The following is a 20,901-nucleotide window of genomic DNA, read 5'->3' as shown; positions in this document are numbered from 1 at the left end:
CCAAAATAAATTGCATTGCTCTGCACATTCAGTGAAGCTCACATTAAAAAAAGGAAAAAAGAAAAAGAAAAAACACAAAAAAACATCTATTCTCACCAACTGAAAGTAAACTCAAGTCTCAATGGAAGCATGTCTTTCCTCCCTTCTGTAAGAGAAAATACAATTTAAAATACAGCTGAGATGTTCACTGAGCTGGAAAGCAAACATGGGTGATGGAAGCATCCTGTTTGCTTCACACAGCTGCTCTGTAGATTTTGAAAGATGGATTTATGTTTTTTGTTTCTAGGTATCAAATAAAACGAAGAGGTGTGCATTGCCCCAATAGATGCCCAATATGATGTAGGTCATACAAGGTCATACTTCCAAATACCTCAGATCTCTGGAGAATTCACTATGCTTCATGCATCATTTATTTTCCTGGTTGAGCTAGACTGGTGTCAGGAAACTCAACACTGTTATGGTATGATGAATTGTGGCTACAAGAATAATTTTTTCCTTTAACTCACACATGTAGCTTTTTCTATGGCTGAGTCTATATAGCACACAAAGGGCTTATTGAGAGGTTCAAATATGTCCATCAACAATTGCTTTTCTTAATTCATGAGGCGAATATCTTGAGTGATTGATTTGGGAATTAATTTGATGAGTTTTTGGCATTGTGAAAATATAGCCTCAGTTTTAACAAGGATTTGCTGCAGATCCTAGAAAATAGACTTGTCAAGTGACAAGAGACTTCACACTATCTGTAGTCAATTTCTGAAGAGCCAGAGAGTTCAATTTGATATAATTGTGCAGATAAATAGATGTTAAGCTTTGATACTTAGATTCTATATTTCCATAGAAAGGCACCAGAAACTTCATTAAAAGTTATATAGTGTTTAGACAGTTGAGAGTTCAACATCAAGTTTCCTACATGCCTCCCAAAGGAAAAAGTGGTTCTGGAAAGGGTGGAAAAGGGGGAACAGCATTTGGGAGTGACAGTTCTGACAAGAAGTTTCAGGGTCCCAAAGGTGATGGCAATGCAGTAAGGTCAGAAAATTTGTGTGAAAAACATGGAAAAATGGAAGCCTTGGAAACATTAAAGTTTGAAATAATATTCAATGAAATGGTCACACATAAAGCCAGACAATGGGGTGACTTGGGTTGGCTGACCAGAGGGTCCATCGTTGACCATTTCAAAGAAACATTTGCTTTGTTGTAAGTGGGCTGGACAAGCCTGTGTTTATAGACCACCCCCCCCCCCCCGTCAATTAAGACAAAGTTTGGATATCATATTATTATGGTTGAAGGTAGAAAGTAAAATTGTATAGAACACTAAAAAAAAATTTAATGTTTAATTTAATCTGAACATTTTTAAAGGGTAATAATTATATGAACTCACAATTCCCATTTTGTTCTGATGAATTTATTCCTCCACCTATCACCTATTCTCCTACAAACTTTTTTTCCCCTTTCCTGAAAGAACAATATCCAACCCTTTAAGTTCTAAATCAGGAATGAAATCTCCAAAGCCTTCTGGGCCAGGCAGGCAATATGCTGGATGAAGTGAGCAGGACATAGATGCACTTATGTACATTGGGGAGGAAGCAGGCAGCATTCAAACCCACCCACTTTTGTTGTGTTGACTTTGGGCCTGGCTTGTTCTCTCTCATCTTGGGAGGAAAGAGTAATATTGTGTATATAGCCCGTGCCAAAGAAAACATCTCCATGTAGCTTCAAGTTCAGACCAATAGTCTGGGGTTACAGGAGAAGGTGTTCTTGGAGAAGTTAGATTGGAAAATAAGTGATCCCACAATGAGGCTAAGTGGGTGGGGGTTTTCTGAAAAGGAGAAGACTGACTTGTGAGCTCCTGACTCTATCAGCTCATGGTTCTTGATGTTGATGCTGTAGAAGAGAGGGTGTAAAAGGCTAGGGCAGTAAACAATATAGAATGAGCATTATGAATCTCTGATCCTGTAATGTTTCATCCCCTATTCATCTATTCAACAAAAGCTTTCAGCATGCCACGTTCCATGTTACATGAGGGAAAACAAAAACCTTACGTCAAAAAGAACTCAAAAGAAACATGGTTGCTTCTTTTTGGAAACTTGATAAAAAAAATAAAAAAAAAAGAAAAAAAGGAAAAAAAAAAAAAAAAAACCTAAGACGAGTAGAGAGCTTAAATGTAAGAGATAAAATTTAAAGGCCCCAAATGGACCTAGTGATATCAAGCTGACCAAAGACAAGGAAGAAAAGTCCTACTTTAGTCCCAGAGAACACTGGCAGCTAAAGCAAAGACAGGAAACAAGGATGCATGGCTGGAGAGAAGGGAGCCTTTTGACAAAAGGGGTGGAAGACCGGGAGTAAGAAGTAAGGTTAGAGGGGTATGGAGAGGATCTCCCAACACTCAGTTTTGTAATTTAGACTTTGTCCTGCATAGGAAGTTGCCATACGGTCCTTAAGTGTCTTTTTTTTTTTTTTTCTCAGCAAGGTTTATTTGCTTTGTAAAACATGTTGCTATTTTATTGTACACATGTGGACTCTAAGGGTCAGAACTATGGAAATTTTCCAATACCAACATGTTTACTAAGCAGAAATGGCACTCAAACCCAAGCTTTAAACCTGCAAACTCAGCGTTTTCTCTACAAGAAGACAAAACCTATATGGACAGCACAATAGCACCTGCTTTGCATCTCCACAAGTGCCCACAGATGCATCTGAAAACCATAACAATCAAAAAGGGACTAAAAATCCATATGCAGAGTTTTAAAGGTCATTTGGTTTGGATGGCAGGAATGAAATTATGCCAAATTTTCCACCATTATGCTGTTCCCATGTGCAGAGCCAGGAGCCTCTCGCTTTGGCTCATCTAAGCACTTTCAGAAGATAGCATCTGTGCCAACCAGACCTCACCAGGGCCTGAGCCAGAAGAATCATAACAAAACACCAAAGTCCACCACCATTAAAACCAGGAGGATGTCTGGACTCAGATGTTTTCCCACGCAGTTGAGCAAACCCAATTGCTTTAGGTCAAACTATAAAAATATATGATCATCTGCCCAGCTGTTGTGGCTCAGCAGTTGAGCATGGACCTATAAACCAGGAAGTTATGGCTCAATTCCTGGTCAAAGCATATGCCCAGGTTGTAAGCTAGATCCCCAGTAGGGGGGACATGCAGGCAACAGCAGAAAAATAATTCTCTCATCATTGATGTTTCTTCTCTCTCCCACTCTTTCTTCCTCTCTGAAATCAATTTATATATAAACGAACTTCTCATTACATATTGCCTCAATATTTCAAGTTTTGTTTTGTATTTTTTTAAATATATTTTTATTTATTTCAGAGAGAAACTGGGAAGGAGAGAGATAGAAACATCAATGATGAGAGAGAATCATTGATAGGCTGCCTCCTGCATGCCCCCTGCTGGGGATTGAGCCCACAACCTGGGCATGTGACCTTGACCTGAATCAAACCCAAACCCAGTACCTTTCAGTCTGCAGGCTTATGGTCTATCTACTGAGCCAAACAAGCTAGGGTGAGTTTTGTTTTGTATTTACCTGTTGCTGATAAAATGGGCAGAGATATCCTCACTGATAGGACTACTGATTAATTTCTCCTTGGCTTTTCAGAAAGAAAATTACTGACAGGTTTCCACATCTCTCCACTCTCCAGTCTATGTCAATATCAGTGTCAGAGGGATCCACTCTTGAGATGTCACCTGCCTCCTTGCAGTCAGCCATTTATATTATATAATATTAGTTCCTCCAGGATGTTCTCATGTTTCCTACTTATGGCCTGACCATTTAAGAGAAAAGGAGTGGATGAGCAGTGTTCCCAGAGTTTTATCTATTTTCTCTCATTATGGAAATAAAATCAAATGTCCCTGAGTTTTCCAGCCTTCAGGAAGTCATCTTCCCTGTGACATCCAGTTACTATCAGTTAATCCCTGGCACTGATTCACTGCTCACAGCTTTATCACCAGGTAGCACTGAGTAGGTGTCTGGCCAGGGAAACTGAACATTCATGGTAGTTATCTATCTCTGATCTCTCTAAGGCTCCTTTTTATTGTTTCATACTTGCTCTCCTGTTCCACAGCTTTGGCTCTCCTTGTTCCCTTTTATCCCAGGCATGGCTAAACATTTCTTCCATTATTTCTGCCAGAACAACAGACAATAGGCTGAAGATTTGTCAAACCTTTCTAAAGACCTAGGGATGAGATAAGGAAAACTGGGTATTCTTGGATATTATTCCCAGAATCCACTGACATAGTTCCATCTACCAAAGGCTTCCTCCTGGGCTTCTCTTCCCTTAGCACTCTGCCTTTCACTACATTGTCAGGTATTTTATGGATGTATTTCTGGTCGTGGAGGTGGTGGTGGTAGGGGTGATCCTATCTTCAACAGATGAAAAATTTTGACCATCACCCCCTCAATTGAAAATACAGACCTCCAAACCTCTTTTAGACCCAACAAAAAAGAATGTCTCACTTCCCCTGCTCTATTTTCATCAGCCTACCAAGGACATCCTATAGTTGATGACACTGAGATGTCACTCTGAAGCACTGATGGCAGATGTTTCTATTATAATTACCTGCACATTAATGCCTTGTTTTCTGGGCCACCTCCATTACAGAGGACTTAGGCAAAACCAAAAGACCCAGCAGCATGAATATTTTCCAAAAGACCCATAGATTAATATAGAAACACGCCCAAGGAATCTTTTAATAACAACTTGTCCCTGAGACATTACTTTGTTCACAACTTGTTTCTGGGAATATATCATTCTGCATTCACATTCTTATGAGTTTTACCTCTTCAGCCCATCTCTTGGCTTGATTCTTTAATTTGTCACTGGTCTTAATGGGATAGATTACATTCAGTTTAAAGGTTTCAAATAATGACATAATTATTCTGAATATAACAACATTAGTGTGTTAGTCTGTCCAATGATATTGCAGATATGATAGCATATATTTTTTTCAGGATTTTACACAAAGTAAAATGGTTTTAGTGGATTATTTCATAAGTAACACAGAAGTATAAAATAATTCTACAGGTATGAAGACATTGATAATCAGACACAAATATGAATAAAGTATTGCCTCAGCCTTCATCACTAGTAAGGATAATGGATATGAGGAACACAATTACCAAAAAAAAAAAGATAAAAATGAATATGAGCATACTTAAGGAGCAAAGAAGGTTTAACATTGGTGATGATGTGTTGACTGGATGTGAAGAATGAGCAAAGTTTGGAAGGGAAGAGCTGAGATACAAAAGTCAACAGTGGAAGTCAGTGAGGTTGAGGGAAAGACATTTGGCAGGTGAGGAAAACAAAGAAAATAAACACTGATTAATTTTTAGGAATCAGGATTTTGGTCCAGAGTGGTGATGGACATATCACTTTTTCCACTGTTGCAAATTTGAGAGAAATTCCCTATGTCTTCATTAAGCAAACATTCTCAGGAAGGCCCTTTCTAGAAGGGAGAGAGACCATTTCTTTCATTATCAAAAATACACCCTTTTTCAGTAGCAGTAGCCAACTTTGGAAACAAAATGAGAAACAAATGCTATATTGATGCTAAACAAATGACGTGCTGTGTCACAGTGCCTTGAAATTGCCAGCCTGAAAATAATGAGATATTTTACAAAACATGTGCCTACAATGTAATAATAATAAAATAAAATAAAGACCAACAGTCATCCCAGTGCTAGCTGAGCCTCTCCAGATCTGGCTGGAATGTGTGTCAGACAGCCTCATTAGTCTTCTCAGATGTGGGGAGTAGCACAGACAGATGTCCTGAGGCACGTGACCAGGCGAAGAAGAATAGCCACAATGCAGCTGTGTAGACAGCTGTCTAAACTGATTAAAAAATAGATCTATCCGTTCCCCTTGGTACCTTGAAAGGCTCTGGGATGACCACAATTTATATACCAGCCCAAACATGTCCCTCACACAATAATACAACTTAGCCCTTCCCTGACACCATAATTTTTTAATGCTCACTGAAAATACAGGTTTAATTTCAGAGTCTTTAAGGATGATAAGGCCGAAACCAGTTTGGCTCAGTGGATAGAGCGTCGGCCTGTGGACTAAAAGGTCCCGGGTTCGATTCCGGTCAAGGGCATGTACCTTGGTTGCGGGCATATCCCCAGTGGGGGGTGTGCAAAAGGCAGCTGATCGATGACTCTCTCTCATCGATGTTTCTAACTCTCTGTCCCTCTCTCTTCCTCTCTGTAAAAAATCAATAAAAATATATATTTTTAAAAAGGATGATAAGTGGGAAAATCTAGCTATGCAGATATACAAATGTAGCATTGCCCCAATTAGTTCATTAAATCTATGATCATTTTAGAATGTGTGATACATGATTTCATGAATTCAATTGAAGAGATGCAGCCAGAGACCAAGAAATATGTCATTCATCCTAGTCACTCAGCATCATGGAGGGCATTAGACAGTTTGAAATTCAGCTTATGACATATCCACCTGTGACCTCAAAATCTCAAAATCTAAGTCCAAAATATTAACTCAAGAGACCAAAAACTATGCAAACACACAAGCAGCAAAACCAGCTCAGTTGTCCATTAATAGTGAAATGGACAAGCCATTAGATAGTCAGCAATGAAAATGAATAACTTACCATTTCCACCAGACTTCCGATGTGATCACTGAAGCTGAGGTATGAAACACTTACCTTGTTGCAGTTATGTAGGTTTGCATTGTCAGCATAGGATCCATCCTTTTATCAGTTCATCACAGGCGAGGTGGGATCTCAGACCTTTGCCACAGTGACCTTGGGAACTGTGCTCTGGGAGAGTCCATTGAAAAACTTAGTGTTTCTGTTCTTGCTTTGGTAAATGTAATCTCTTTTTCTCAACTTGTTTGTCTCTTGACCTATAAAAAGACAATTAAAAATATAGATCTAATAACAATTCAACTATTTTACTAACCTAAATAATTTGTAAATGATTTTGGATTTTCTGTGTATATAATCAATCACCTGAGAGCAATAAGAATTTGGTTTGATACTTTCTAAAAACAAACAAACACTATATAGTCTATATTTGAAATATTTTAAACAAAAATAATTGAAATAAAACAGAACAAGAAACTGAACTTTCTAAAACAAACAAAACAAAAACATTCAGTTATGAAGCAGATATTCTTATAAATGTATAAAGGTGAAACAACAAAATAATTGAACTTGAAAACAAATAATGACAAAACCTTAATAGCAAGAAATATCTAAGAATAACATGAAACTATATAAAAATATTTTAATGAATAAACTCAGCAAGCATAAATAAATACTAACATGTATATAAGGATCAGAGATATGGAATTCAGACATACTATTTAAGTATCCAGTGGTGGTAGAATAACCATTGTTATAAACTAGAAAATCCTGGACTCTCTTTAAAACTGCAACTTTATGGAAGTTATTTCCCAAGGACTATTGACCATATATCTTCAATCCTTCCTGTCTCAAAAATTCTAGTTATTGATAAATATCTAGAAATTATTTTAACTGGACTTGAAATATTTTATATGATTCTATAGCTAAATTGACTGTGATAATCCATATGATTAAAAATATAACAATGCCTTATACGAATATTGTCTTTCAGAATACCTTTTCAACTATGACCTTCTTCAACCCAACCACAGCTTGTACAATATGGTAGTGATTTTGCAGACAATGAAAGTGAAATTCGTAGTTGAGAAATGATTTATCAAAGACCGCAGTGATGTTTAACAGCATCAATAAGTACTTAACTCCTATTAAGTAAAACCTAAAACCTAAGGGTTTTATTCTTTTGATATATTTTATTGATCTTTTGCAGAGAGGAAGGGAGAGGGATAGAAAGCTAGAAACATCAATGAGAGAGAAGCATGGACCAGCTGCCTTCTGCACAACCCCTACTGGGGATGTGCGCACAACCAAGGTACATGCCCTTGACAGGAATCAAACCTAGGACCTTTCAGTCCACAGACTGATGCTCTATCCACTAAGCCAAACCAGTATTGGCTAAAACCTAAGGGTTTTAGTTCACATTCCTTCCCCAAATGATGCTCATTTGAAGAGCAATTAATGGCAAGTGACATTCAGCTTATTATTATTAGATTACACAGTGGCTAATAGTTTTAGTGAACTTTTTATTAAAAAGTTTGCATTTGAAGAGCTTCTAATTTTTGAGAGTCTTGGGAATGAGGGAGTATTCTTAAGCAGAAAATCACAGGTGTAGTATGTGGTGGTGGATCTGTCCAAGGCTCCTCCTATACCATGTAGAAAGAAATGAGAATAGGCCTCCTGCTCTGGATGAGTAAATATGCATATGGATATAATGTGTTTAAGAAATATTATGTTGTGATGTGCAGGGCTTTAAGAATGAATCTCATTTTAACCATAGCAAGAGAGAGTTGGCTTTAGTAGCAGTATCCGCATATGTAGCTAAGAGGCAGAGTAAATAGCTGTTTGGATAGAAAATTTCAGATGTTAAGATTATGGACAGACAAGGATGGTGCTGCCAGATTAGGAGCAAGATGCCCAGTGTTGAGGATGGCAGCCTGAAATTCTAAGATGTGGAATTGGGACCTTTTGGGAAGTAGCCCCAGTGAGTGTTGTTGAAGAGATGCTGATTCCAAAGACTAGATGATAAAATCAGAATGAAACAACAATATTAATAACAAAGAGCCATCCAGTTGTGCTTGAAGAGTAAACTATGTGTGGACAGTAATCTAAATCAACACATGCTTAAAAATTAACATAAAAATTAACAACAGGGGGGGCATGTATGGGCATGGGGGGCAATGAAAAGATATGTACACATGTAATATCTTAATTTAAAAAAATAAAAAATAAAAATTTAACAACAATCTCAATTTTAAAAAGAGCAATTCTCTTAGAATCAGAAGAAATTACTGTGAAGGAATGTGCGGAAACACAACTTATACAATAAGTAGATACAAACAAACAGACTGACAACTATCAGAGGGGAGAAAATTTGGGGGTAAAGGTGAAGGGATTAAGCAAAGAAAAAATTTATAGATACAGATAACAGTATGGTGATTGGCAGAGGGAAGGGGGGTCAGGAGAGGTAGAAGATGGTAAAGGGGATAAATGGTGACAGAAGGAGACTTGACTTGGGGTAGTGAGCACACAATGCAATATACAAGTGATGTATTTTAGAATTATCTATGTGAAACCTATACAATTTTATTAACCAACCAGTGGCCAAGTGCATGGATTCATGCACATTGAAAGAAAATTAATTAGAAGAAATATTTTAATATTGCTATTCACCCTTTTTCTATAATAGAAGTGTCAACAAATTCACAATCAATAATGACAAATGGATATAGATGCATGTGATTGGTGCAAGTGAGAGCTTGATAGATAGATAGATAGATAGATAGATAGATAGATAGATAGATAAATTTGCTAAATTAGACCTGATTTCTGATTTAGCTTAACTTTTTGCAGCCCAGTGAAGCACCCCAACTTCTCTTTCAGATAATTGTCAGCAACACAGCAGAAAATATCAATACAAAGGAGATTATTATCATAGATCACATAGGGAAAACAAAGGTAAAATATTTAACTGCAGCAGTGTTTGACTATATTCTGCACAGTGAGAAAACCTGAAGTAATTTTCAAGGTCCACCATTTCTTATTTCTTTTCAGTCAGGTCAAGTTTCTAAGCTTTCTAAATTTCTGTTTTCTGGCTAATGAGAAGAAAATGGTATTCTATTGAGTCTCCTATCTACCTACTCCAGGACTTCTGTGAGGATAAAATGAGATGAGGCACAGGAAAATGGCCCACAGACATTTGGTTAAAAGTGTAAAATGTTTGCACCTGGCTGAAAAGCAAGCCATGTCCCTAGGCTGAAGAAACTCCAATGAGGCTAGTCACTAGGGAGAGGAAGTGGGTGTTGCTACATGAAATCATTACCTAGCACCCACAGCCACCATTTCCATGCTGGGCTGTGGGCCACATTTTGTGCCAAGGGGTCTCTGCAGCATTGGTTGTGATTTTGTGGGCTGTCACTCCAGAGTGATGGTGGGGACTGGGTCCCACTTGGAAAAGCTGAGTGTTGCTTTGTGGGCACCAGATCCTGGGTGCCATTTCTCTGTAAGTAGCCAGTGTGCATCACAGCAACTCCTGCATTGAGCACCTTCCTCCTGGTGGTCAGTGCACATCATAGTGACTGGTCTGACAATTGGACACAGCATATTAGCCTTTTGTATATAGAGATGTCACCCCAATAATTTTTTTAATAAATAAAACAAGTCATATTTCTACTTAATTTCAAATTGGCATAGCTATATGCCCATTGTGATAAAAATTAAGTCTTTATTTGCAAGTATATATTTTTCTATTGTGTTCAGTTTAGTACTTTTGAACAACAAATTACTTATAATTTTACACAATTATGCAAAACTGTAAGTAAAGAAATGCTTTCAGTGCTTTGTCAGCTACTTTGCCCAAAGGAAATTTGTCAGCCTTGATAACTTAAGGACTGTTCTCACTAAGGAATCTGTGAAAAGTGGAGGTTTTATTTCAATTGAAGAAAATTTATTATAGAAAAGAACCCAGATCTAGAGAGATGAGAAAAGACAATTAATAGTCAGCCATTTTTAGCTGAGGGCATCCCTTTCCAGAAAGCTTGGCATTTGCTATTGTGAAGACTTTTCTTACTTGCTGAATGTAAGCCCAAGCCTGGAAAACAAAGGAGAAAACATTCAAAACTTCATAAGGTTTTTGCTATATTGATCACCTCCCTTTACTGCTGCTTTCCTTGTATTAACTTCTGATTTGTTTCTCTCTGAACTTGTCTGGTACTTTGAGTTCATAGTTCTAAATGATGGTAAACTCAAGTTCATAATCACTCCTTTTGTTTCTCCTTCTCTCTTTGTCATAACATGTATTTACTCCCAGCTCATATCATATCTCTTTTTGACAATTCATTTTAACTCTTAACTTTAAATGTTTGTTTGTTTTTATTGCTTTTGTCATTGTTTTATTTTTATTATTGAAAGTATTACAGATGGCTCTCTTTTCCCCCATTAATCCCCTCTACCCCACACCAACCCCCTCCCCAGGCCCTCTGTGTCCATGGGTTATGCATATAAATTCTTTGTTTAGTCTCTCCCAGCCTTCCCACCCCTCTTCCTACTGAGATTCTTCAGTCTGTTCCACCAAGAGTGGGTAAAAAGGGTGGGAAGAAATTAACCAATTAACTTATATGCATGTATGCAGACACAGACATGTTCTTAAATCTTCCCCAATTATCCTCATTTCCTATTCCTTATACACCCTCACATATACCTCTGACCTCTTGCACATCACTTTCTCTCTCTCCTGGTACCAAATCCCACTGACAAGAAATATTTCCCATTCCCTGTGTGAAACAAACTCCACCTATTTACTATTCTTTTGCCATTCCTATGCATTGGCTACAATATGGTCAATCCTCCAAATAGGTGCTCTTTTTTCTCTGTTTTATTTATTTTGGCTTTAATATTTATTATTGCCTTTGTCTAACTCTGAGCTCATTTGTTCTTTTTCTAGTTCCTAGAGGTGTAAAGTTAGGTTGTTTATTTGAGATCTTTGTTTCTTAATGTAGGCACTTATTGTTATAAACATTTCTCTTAAAATTGATTTCTCTGCAGCACATAAGTTTTGTTATGTTGTGTTTCCATTTTGCTTGTCTCAAGATACATTTTTTATTTCGCCATTAATTCTTTCTTGATTCATTGCTTGTTCCGGAGAGTGTTGTCAAATACATAGAAATGTATTTGTGAGTTTTACCAGTTTTCCTACTGTTATTGATTTCTAGTTTCAAACCACTGTTAAAACGACAGTATTTTGTATGGTTTCAATCTTCCTGAATATGCTAACACTTGTTTTATAACCTAACATATATATTTATACATATATATATATATATATATATGTGTGTGTGTGTGTGTGTGTGTGTGTGTGTGTGTGTGCATGTGTGTGTGTGTGTGTGTGTGTGTGTGTGTGTGTGTGTGTGTGTGTCTGTGTGTGGTCTATCCTACAAAATGCTTCATGTGCATTTACAAAAAATGCATGTTCTGCTGTTGTGGAATAGAATGTACTATATGTGTCTGTTAGGGCCATTTGGTTTATAATGTTGCTCAAAGCTGCTGTTTCTTATTGATTCTCTCTCTGGATGATCTATCCATTGTTGAGAGTGGGATATTAAAGTCCCCAACTATTATTGTATTGCTATTTATTTCTCCTTTTAGTTCTGTTAGTTTTTGCTTTATATATCTATGTACTCTGATGTTGGGTGCAAAAATACAATTGTTATATCTTTTTTATGTATTGGCTCCTTTATCATTATATAATAATGTCTCTTTTCACTATTTTTAATTTAAACTCTACTTTATATAAGTATAGCTATCCCTGTGGTTTTGTTCCATTACCATTTGCTCGAAATATTCTCTTTCTATTTCTTTACACTTAGTCTATGTGTCTTTGCTGCTAAAGTGACTATCTTGTAGGTAGTATATCATTATATCTTATTTTTTATATATTTTGCTACTCTAGATTTTTTATTGGAGAATATAATCCATTTACATTTAAAGTGATTACTGATAGATAAAGATTTACTAATCCCATTTTTATATTTGTTTCTGCCTGTTTTGTGTACCAAATAATTACTCTTGCTCTATTGCAAGTCCTAGATTTCCAAGCAAAAATAGCTGGTCTTTAAGATTTATTATTTTAATAGAGGCCCAGAGCACGCATATGTACACTGGGGGGATCCCTTGAGAGGCCTGCTAGGATTAGGCTGAAACCTGCATCCAACATCTCCCTCAGGGATGTAGTAGTGAGGGAAACAGCAGGTGGCCATGGAGGTGAAACTTCTGCTCATCAGATTAGCCTAGTGTCTGCATCTCTTCCCCCCACCCCCACACCCGTCATCTCCAATTCTACCACACACAGCTATAGAGAAGTGGGTCCCTATGGCACAGCTTCAATTGCCTTGCTAGTGGTATAGACTAAGGCTCAGAGAGTTGTGGTGAGTGTCCTAGGGGCACCTGGGGCTGGCAGGAAAGTCTGGTAGCTGTGCTGCAAGGCCACCCACTTTGTGCACAGTCCTGCTCTGGTCTGATAAGAGGAGGCAGACACTAGGGGTAGAGTTCCTGGTCTTTTTTCCCCCTCTGTCCCTTGATCCATCTGCCTGGGGAGGACTGGCTGGAGGGATTGATGAGGTCATGGGCACCACACCTCCAGAGTGGTGCCAGGAGAGCAGCGGAATTTGGGACAATGGCCCAGCCTGCCAATGCAAACTGCAGCTCAGCCCCACCTGCTTGTGATCTTTCATAGACTCAATCACCTGTTTCTCTTTTCCTCTGTCCAAGTTGACTACACCCTGGTCAGTGTGCATCACAGTGACCGGTTGATTAGACTTTTATATACATAGATTGAGAACTCTAAGAGGTCTTATTTGAAATTCAAATCTGAGCAATGATATAGTTTACCTAGTGAGATCTGTTTTCCCTTTCCCCACTAAGTCTAGTGAAAGGCTGGTAGGGAAAATTCTAATTCAGTGATACCTGTATAATAGAAAATAATCTCCATCTACATAAACTTATCTTGATATTTAGCCATTACATGAATTCTACCTCTGTATGTAAAAGAATGCATGTGTGGCACCTATTTTATTCTTAATGACTTTTATAATCTTTCTAAAAAGAATGGTCACAAAGTTTCTTTGCTTTTTAAATTTGAGTGCTCTACATAAAAAGAAGATTGAGATAAACTCTCCATTGGTGAGTAAGTGTTACAAGGACAAGATTAAAAAGAAATGTCAACCAAGAGCTGGTGGCTTGAAAGAGAAAATGACTGGTGATAAGAGATATACACTGGGAATCCATTAGGGACTGTTATGCAAAATGTTCTTCCATTTCTCCTACCAACTGCTCAATAAAATGTATGTATTTAACTATTGCTTTTGATGAAAGCAAATTCTAGTATGATGTGAAGAATTGCCAAGTCAATCTAATTATCTGGTGCCACTGGTGCTTATGTCAAAACTCAGTTACACACATTTTCTTTCTTGAGAATCTATGAGCACCATATTATACGGCTTTTATAGGTAATTACCTTTATATCATAAATGGGAATACATTAAATAATTTTAAATGATTAGCAATATTTATTAATTATATTAGTTCTTAAAGGATTTTTCAGCTATGAATAGTTTGCTCAAATAAAATATTACAAAGTTCACTTATGTAAGAGGAGAAGCTGTGTAACTGTAAAATAAGTGTAATGTCTCTATACTGTTTGATTGCTCATGATAGGGAAGAATCAGGGAAGTATCCTTAAAAGCACAATTTCATTTTGATACATAAATTGAGTAAATTTAGTTCTAAAAGAAACCACACACCCAGTAAGAAGATGCTTGACCTAGAATTGATTTATCTTTCCTCCTAGTCTCTTTAAAAACCATTTCTCCTAAATCCCTACAGTCAATGATAATCACTCTCTCTCTCTCTCTCTCTCTCTCTCTCTCTCTCTCTCTCTCTCTCTCTCAATTCCTAGCAAATGCTGTGCTTAACAGAGTATAAAATATTTCTTTTTGGCTGAAAAAGTCTTTAACTACTTAAGTGCACAATTTTCCAATTACCTTTTCAGAAAAATGTGCCGGGATAATCAAACTAGAAGGTGAAACCTTAGCTCTTTCACTGATGTGAAATTGATTGCTCCCTTTGTTCCCAGTGATATTTTTCTTTAAAAAAGAGAAAAAGGCAAATCAATTTAAGTGCTGAATTGACAGCCTAAAGACGAGAGTGCCAAAAGACATTTATTTGCTAAAAGATAATATAAAATAGATATAAAGACAAAGCAAACTTTCCTATGACAGAAATTAAAAGTCTTGAAGCAAATTGGTAAGCTACAGATGGGCATTCCTAATTCCTAATGCTATGCCAAATCACTTTGCCTAGAAAGGTATGAACCCTGAGTTTCAACCAAAGTAACTTTCCCAAGTTACAAGGGGTCACCTTGTGAAACAGAAGTTGGAATGTTCTTGGCTGGAAGGGATAGAGCTGAGACCAATAGGTAAAAGTCATAGGCAAGAGAACAAGTGAAGTAGCTGCCAGGAAGCTGGGTGGATTGGTCCTTCTCTGGTATTTTATCTAGATCCCCCATGGTTTGGGGCTCTAAAGAGCAGAATGGATGGGCACACCAATGGTCTCATTCCTCTTTGACATAAAGTACATCAAGAATGTAACAACACAGAGGTGTGTGGTGGCCACAGAGCAAGGAAGATAAAAAGAAAGTGAAAACTGTTCCTACTGGCATCCTGGGATGTGCACTGAACTAATATAATTACCTATGTCAACTGTAATTGAAAAAATTTTAAATGATAAAATAAATTGAAAGACATTTGGCAAAAAAAGTATTCATATATGCAAGTCATTTCAAGCATACTTATAGTTTCCAATAACTGAATCAAGTATCATGTTTAAATTTTGATAAACTAAAATTAAAAATTCATTTCTACCTACATTTCAAGTGCCCCACAGTTCTATCTGAAAATGACTAGCATATTGAGCAGCTCAGGTCTAAATATTGTCCTATATTAAGCTTATAAATTATTAGCACTTTGTTTTCTGTGAACTCTGTTTATTGCCATTGTTTATCATTCTGTTGATTGATTTATAGAACTAAAAAATTAAAGAATTAGCCATACATGTTATATCAGCTGCAAATACTTTCACATTTGTATTTTATCTTTGTTTTTCTGGAACATATGAAATGAGTGTGTGTGCTTCTATATTGTGTGTGTTACCATATAGTCATTTTTCTTTTTATGTAACCATATATGTCAGGGATTTATTTGTTAGTTTTCTTTACAAGTTATTGATTTGGCATTAGGCTGGGAAAGGCCTCTCATACTCTTAATATAATTAGAAGCATTAATTCCTTCATTTTTACTTGTATTCCTTTTATAATTTCATTGTTTTGATAATTAAATAATTAATCCAGCAATACTTTATTTTGGTATAAAATCTAGGGAACCATTTCATTTTAATGGCAACTAGTTTCACTCAACAATACTTATTACTTAATTATTTTTCCCTATTGATTTCATTTGTAACCTTCAATATAAACTAAATTTCTGTAGTTAAAAATACTTCTCAGCAGAGTGTTCTATTCATATACCCTGCACTGTCTCTAAGAATGAGTGTGCTCTGTTGACATGGGGGAGGTGAGTATGGTACTCAGAACAGAGCAGAGAAATAGCAGACACACAGAGTGATGGTTTAAAAAGTGTGAGGAACTCTGGTGAGTTTTAAGTTGCTACAACAAAATTTTGGAATAAAAATTAGAGAAAAATAAATCTGTAAAGATGGGCTGACAGCTGATTGTGGGCAGCATTATATGGCACTTAAGTAAGCTATGCTTTATTATGATTTTCAGCAGAACAACATGGTCTGCTTTAAAATGATTGTTTTAGTGAGAGAGTAGAATTGGATTTGAAAAATAAGCCCAATAGATAAGCAGCCAATTTGAGAATCTGACACAGCAGTTCAAGTGAAAGATGACAGAGTAATATAATAAGAATTGAGAAAAAAAAGGAGAAGTAGAGAGATACTTGTGAGGACAACTCTGTGTCAGTTGGTGGTTGATAAAAAGGCAACTTATTTAAAGAGAAAGATTGTGAGCTCATTTTGGACTTGAGTTGAGATACCTGCTGAATGTACTAACACATGAACATATACCTGAAACTGAAGCTTCAAGTTGACCTCTAGAGTTCAGATGTTGATTTGGATTTAGTATATGAACATTAATTGATGCCATGAGGAGTAATGAGGTCAACAATGGAGGCAGAACACACAGAGAAGAGGAATATGCTAAGGGCAAAACCCTAAATAGCACAATTGGGAAGAGAAAGAATCATCACAGAGAAGGAAAATGCTACAACTATACAACAGTGCTATGTCATAGGAGAAAAGAATCAAAGAAATGTCGAACATTTGGAAAGTGATGAGCAAAATCATTGCAGCACAGCAGTCCAGTAAATAAGAATCTAAAATGCCTTCTGCATTTGACAATCATTCTCTTTGATGAGAACCTCTTAGAACATGCTCAAAGTTAGGATTAATAGTTGATTCTAGTCATGTGAAGAGATACAGAAGATGGAAAATGAATTAAATGGGTATAGAATATTAATATAATGGATATAGAGAATTGCAAGGGTTGAGCAGGAAATCAATAAAGCAATGTAGACAGAGAGATTGAGAAAAGGAAGAGAAACAATCATGAGACAAAAGGCACAGTTGGAAAGGCTGCCCTTGAGCAGGAGAAGGAACATCTTCTTCTCTAAAACCAAAGAATTATTTCTGAACTTTGGCTGCATGTGAAAATGGGTGTATATATTGGCCAGGAAGTTCAAGATGATTATCTTTAGTAACAACATTTTTGATGTAATGAAAGACAAGGTTCTCTGCTGATGGGGGAAGCATAGAAGTTGAGTATAGGGTTTGTGGAAATTGAAAATATTTTGAAATTATAGTTGAGGAGGATGTTCAGAAAAAAAGAAAAATAAGAGTGAGTGATACCGAGGGTCCAGCTAGTGCTTAAAAATAAAAGGTGGCTTATTTATTTTAAAAAAATATTGAGAAACTAACTACCCAGACAGTACTGACATGAAGATAGTAAAAATACTAAGTAAGTCAAGATATTCATGTGGTTTATGGTCAAGTTGAAAGGGATTTGCATGCACCCATGAAACTAAGCTCCCCATAAGAGACACCAGTGAGTGGCTCTGATATTCAGTATAGTAGGAAAAACATGGGAAGTAATAGAATTCTCCATTGGGTTGAGAAATCTGATCTTGGGCATTGCAATGTAGATAACATGTAAACTTTCAACAGATAGAAAAGCAGTAGAGGGTGAGGCAAAAGTTGTGTGAGGAACAAAGTTGCAGAGGTTGAAATGTTATATGTGTTAAGAAAGGGGCAGTAGAGAAAGTGCTCATTGGGGGATGAAAGGAGAGAGGGATAGGGGAGAGAGTAGTGGACTTCAAAAAGGCTTACAGAAATAAGACAGGTTTTGCCCTAACCAGTTTGGCTCTGTGGATAGAGCATCAGCCAGTGGACTGAAGGACCCCAGGTTTGACTCCAGTCAAGGACACATACCTTGCTTGCAGGCTCAATTCCTGGCCCTGTTTGGGATATGTGCCAGAGGTAACCAATCAATGTGTCTCTCTCACTTCTATGTTTCTTACTCTATATCTCTCTCCCTTCCTTCCACTCTCTCTAAAAAGCAATGGAAAAATATCCTCAGGTGAGGATTAATAAAAAAAGAAAAAAGAAAGAAAGAAGACAGGTTTTGCATATGTGTGTGTGTGTTGTGAGCATATGTGTATACACACATACGTCATACATACAAAATATTAATTTATGCTATGTACACAGAATGTCATACTTAACAACATTGGACCCTAAAAACAAGATATTGTGGTCTCTAATCTGAAACTCACATCTTGTGTAACATGCAAGGTGTTAGGCCTGACTGGTATGATTGAGGGTCAACCTATGAACCAGGAGATCACGGTTCAGTTCCCAGGTTGTGGGCTCCATCCCCATGTGGGCATGCAGAAGGCAGCTGATCTATGATTCTCTCTCATAACTGAAGTTTCTATCTCTCCCTCTCCCTTCCTCTCTGCAATCAATAAAAGTATATTAAAAAACAACAACAACATATAACATGTTAGCTTTCTTGCATTCTTAGTGAATGGGCTGAGCACTCCACACTCTAATTATAAATTAGCTGAGTGATAAATCAAGCTCTGATGCATAGTCAGGGGGGAAAAATCAGCTCCAGGGTACCTCATGCCACCCCATTATTTTACTGAGCTAGTGCCTCACATTTAGAGACCACCTTTTTCCATCTTTTCCTAAGAAGCGTTGGCTTCGGATCAGACCTGGGAAATGAAGGTAATTTAGAGGGTTGCATGAGAATAGGACTTGGGGAGCATCACTTAGGTTTGCATTTTTGTCTCAGTGATGTGGTGCTCACGGCATCAGCACTTTGCTTTGCTTCTATCCCCTCAGTAACCCAGGGATAAACATGAAGACTGAAACAATTCCTATCTCTGAAGGTGAGTGCTTCTTTCCAAGCCAGAGCGATTTGACTTCTTCAGCAATCCTGCAGGAAGGAGGCTCTGTCTCAAGCAGAATAAGAAGTGATCTTGGTCAGCTGATCCTCCTACTGGGGAAGCTTATTTCAAGATCATAAGTAACTTTTTTAAAGGCCTCCTAAGAAGCTCCCAAGAACTCTAAATTTTTCAAGGTTGAATTTTTATTGAAATACATAGTATATTATTGTAACAATAAGGAAATAAGCCAGTATCCTGATTTGGATTCCCCCAGAACTAGGCACAGATTCACAAATTCAAGTATAACTATTTTATTAGTACAGTGATGGAAAAGCTGATATGAAAGTGGGGAATTGAAACAAGGAAGAGAATAAAGGGAAGAAAAACAATAAAGGGTAAATTTTCAAGCCAACCTGCTCCATAGAAGATGAAAACCAACAGGGTAACTTTGGGAGCTAGTGTATCACACATGCCTCAGAATTATCCCAATGAAAGGGTGCAGAGCTGAGGTTTCCCATGGTGAGGAAAATCACTCAAGTACAGAAACCAAGGTGTTGGCAGTTGGAAGGTGATTGGTGTCCACTGAGGAGATAAGGTTGCAGAATCTAAGTGGGGAATTGATGGCATCTACTCTCCAAAGTCTGAGTGCTTGGGATTATTATATGTGCCATACACTATCAGAAATAGAATTATCAGAATTATGTTTCAAGTAAAAACTTCCATTGTTTGTTTTTTCAACAGTCCTTCCCTTTTTGTAAGCTGAGCATATGTATTCAGTTTAGGTGCTGAACTGGTTTTACAATAGCACAAGGAAGTTTATGATGCAAATTACATGTTGTAGTTAGTAAAAATCTATTTAATCTAATAACTACATTTTCATGGTGAAATTTACCCTCTCTCCTATTAGTAACTACTGTATGTAGGATAACTGGTTGTCAGCATAGATACAGAACAACCTGAACACATAATTGCTGGTTGTGGTATTTCCACCAAAGAAGAAAAATCTTGACAAGCACACACAAAAAAGATACAAAACACACCAGTAGTAAAACATAAATATATGCAAACAAATCAATTAATTAGAATATATTTGATGAGTGCACTTTTTGTATTAAAACACATATTAAATGCATACGACTTAACCAAAGCCTTCTCCTTCCTGAAATTTGCAATATACTTGGAGGAAACCATAACAGGGAAACAAGAGAATTCTACAAAAGAGCACACGTTCAGTTCATACATTGAGTAGCACATAACTGAGTGATTCTGGAACAGGGAACCATGATACATGCCACACAGAAAGCAAAACTTTGTTGTTATTTTTCCATGTGTTTACCAGTGATTTTCTGAATAAATTGAGCCATAGCTTTTTTGGTGACAAAGGTGTGTGTCCAGGCATTAGTTATAATATCTCACATTATAGATAAAATAAAGAATAGATTGGCGCAAACACCAAAAATAAAGTTCTCTATGTAAAGGTAATAATTGAACTCTAATATGTGTTTTGCAAATATGATGTCAAATGTGTCTCCAGAGAACCAGCCCCAAGATTTCTCTCAATGAAACCCAAAGACTGTTTTTTGTTTTCATGACAAAAGAGCCAGACCTAAAAACAAAAAAAAAAAGGAAGTCTATGCTATAGGTCTGAAAGTATAGTGTGCAATAACTCATATTGAACATCTGCTATGAATATGGCACTATTGTAACATGCTGCTTGCCCAGACAGTAGTCTAAAGAAGTAAAATACAGGGAAACCAGCAAGAATAAAAT

The 20,901-nt window shown here is 37.0% G+C and overlaps 1 pseudogene; it reads left to right on the top strand.

The window, feature by feature from the left end:
* The first annotated feature begins 887 nt into the window (after nt 1-887).
* On the top strand, nt 888-1,316 carry LOC118708197 (annotated as a pseudogene).
* The last annotated feature ends 19,585 nt before the right edge of the window (nt 1,317-20,901 follow it).

The sequence above is a fragment of the Pipistrellus kuhlii genome, unplaced genomic scaffold (genome assembly GCF_014108245.1).
Source record: "Pipistrellus kuhlii isolate mPipKuh1 unplaced genomic scaffold, mPipKuh1.p scaffold_m20_p_6, whole genome shotgun sequence".
NCBI lineage: Eukaryota > Metazoa > Chordata > Mammalia > Chiroptera > Vespertilionidae > Pipistrellus > Pipistrellus kuhlii.
This window is presented reverse-complemented; position numbering and strand designations above follow the sequence as displayed.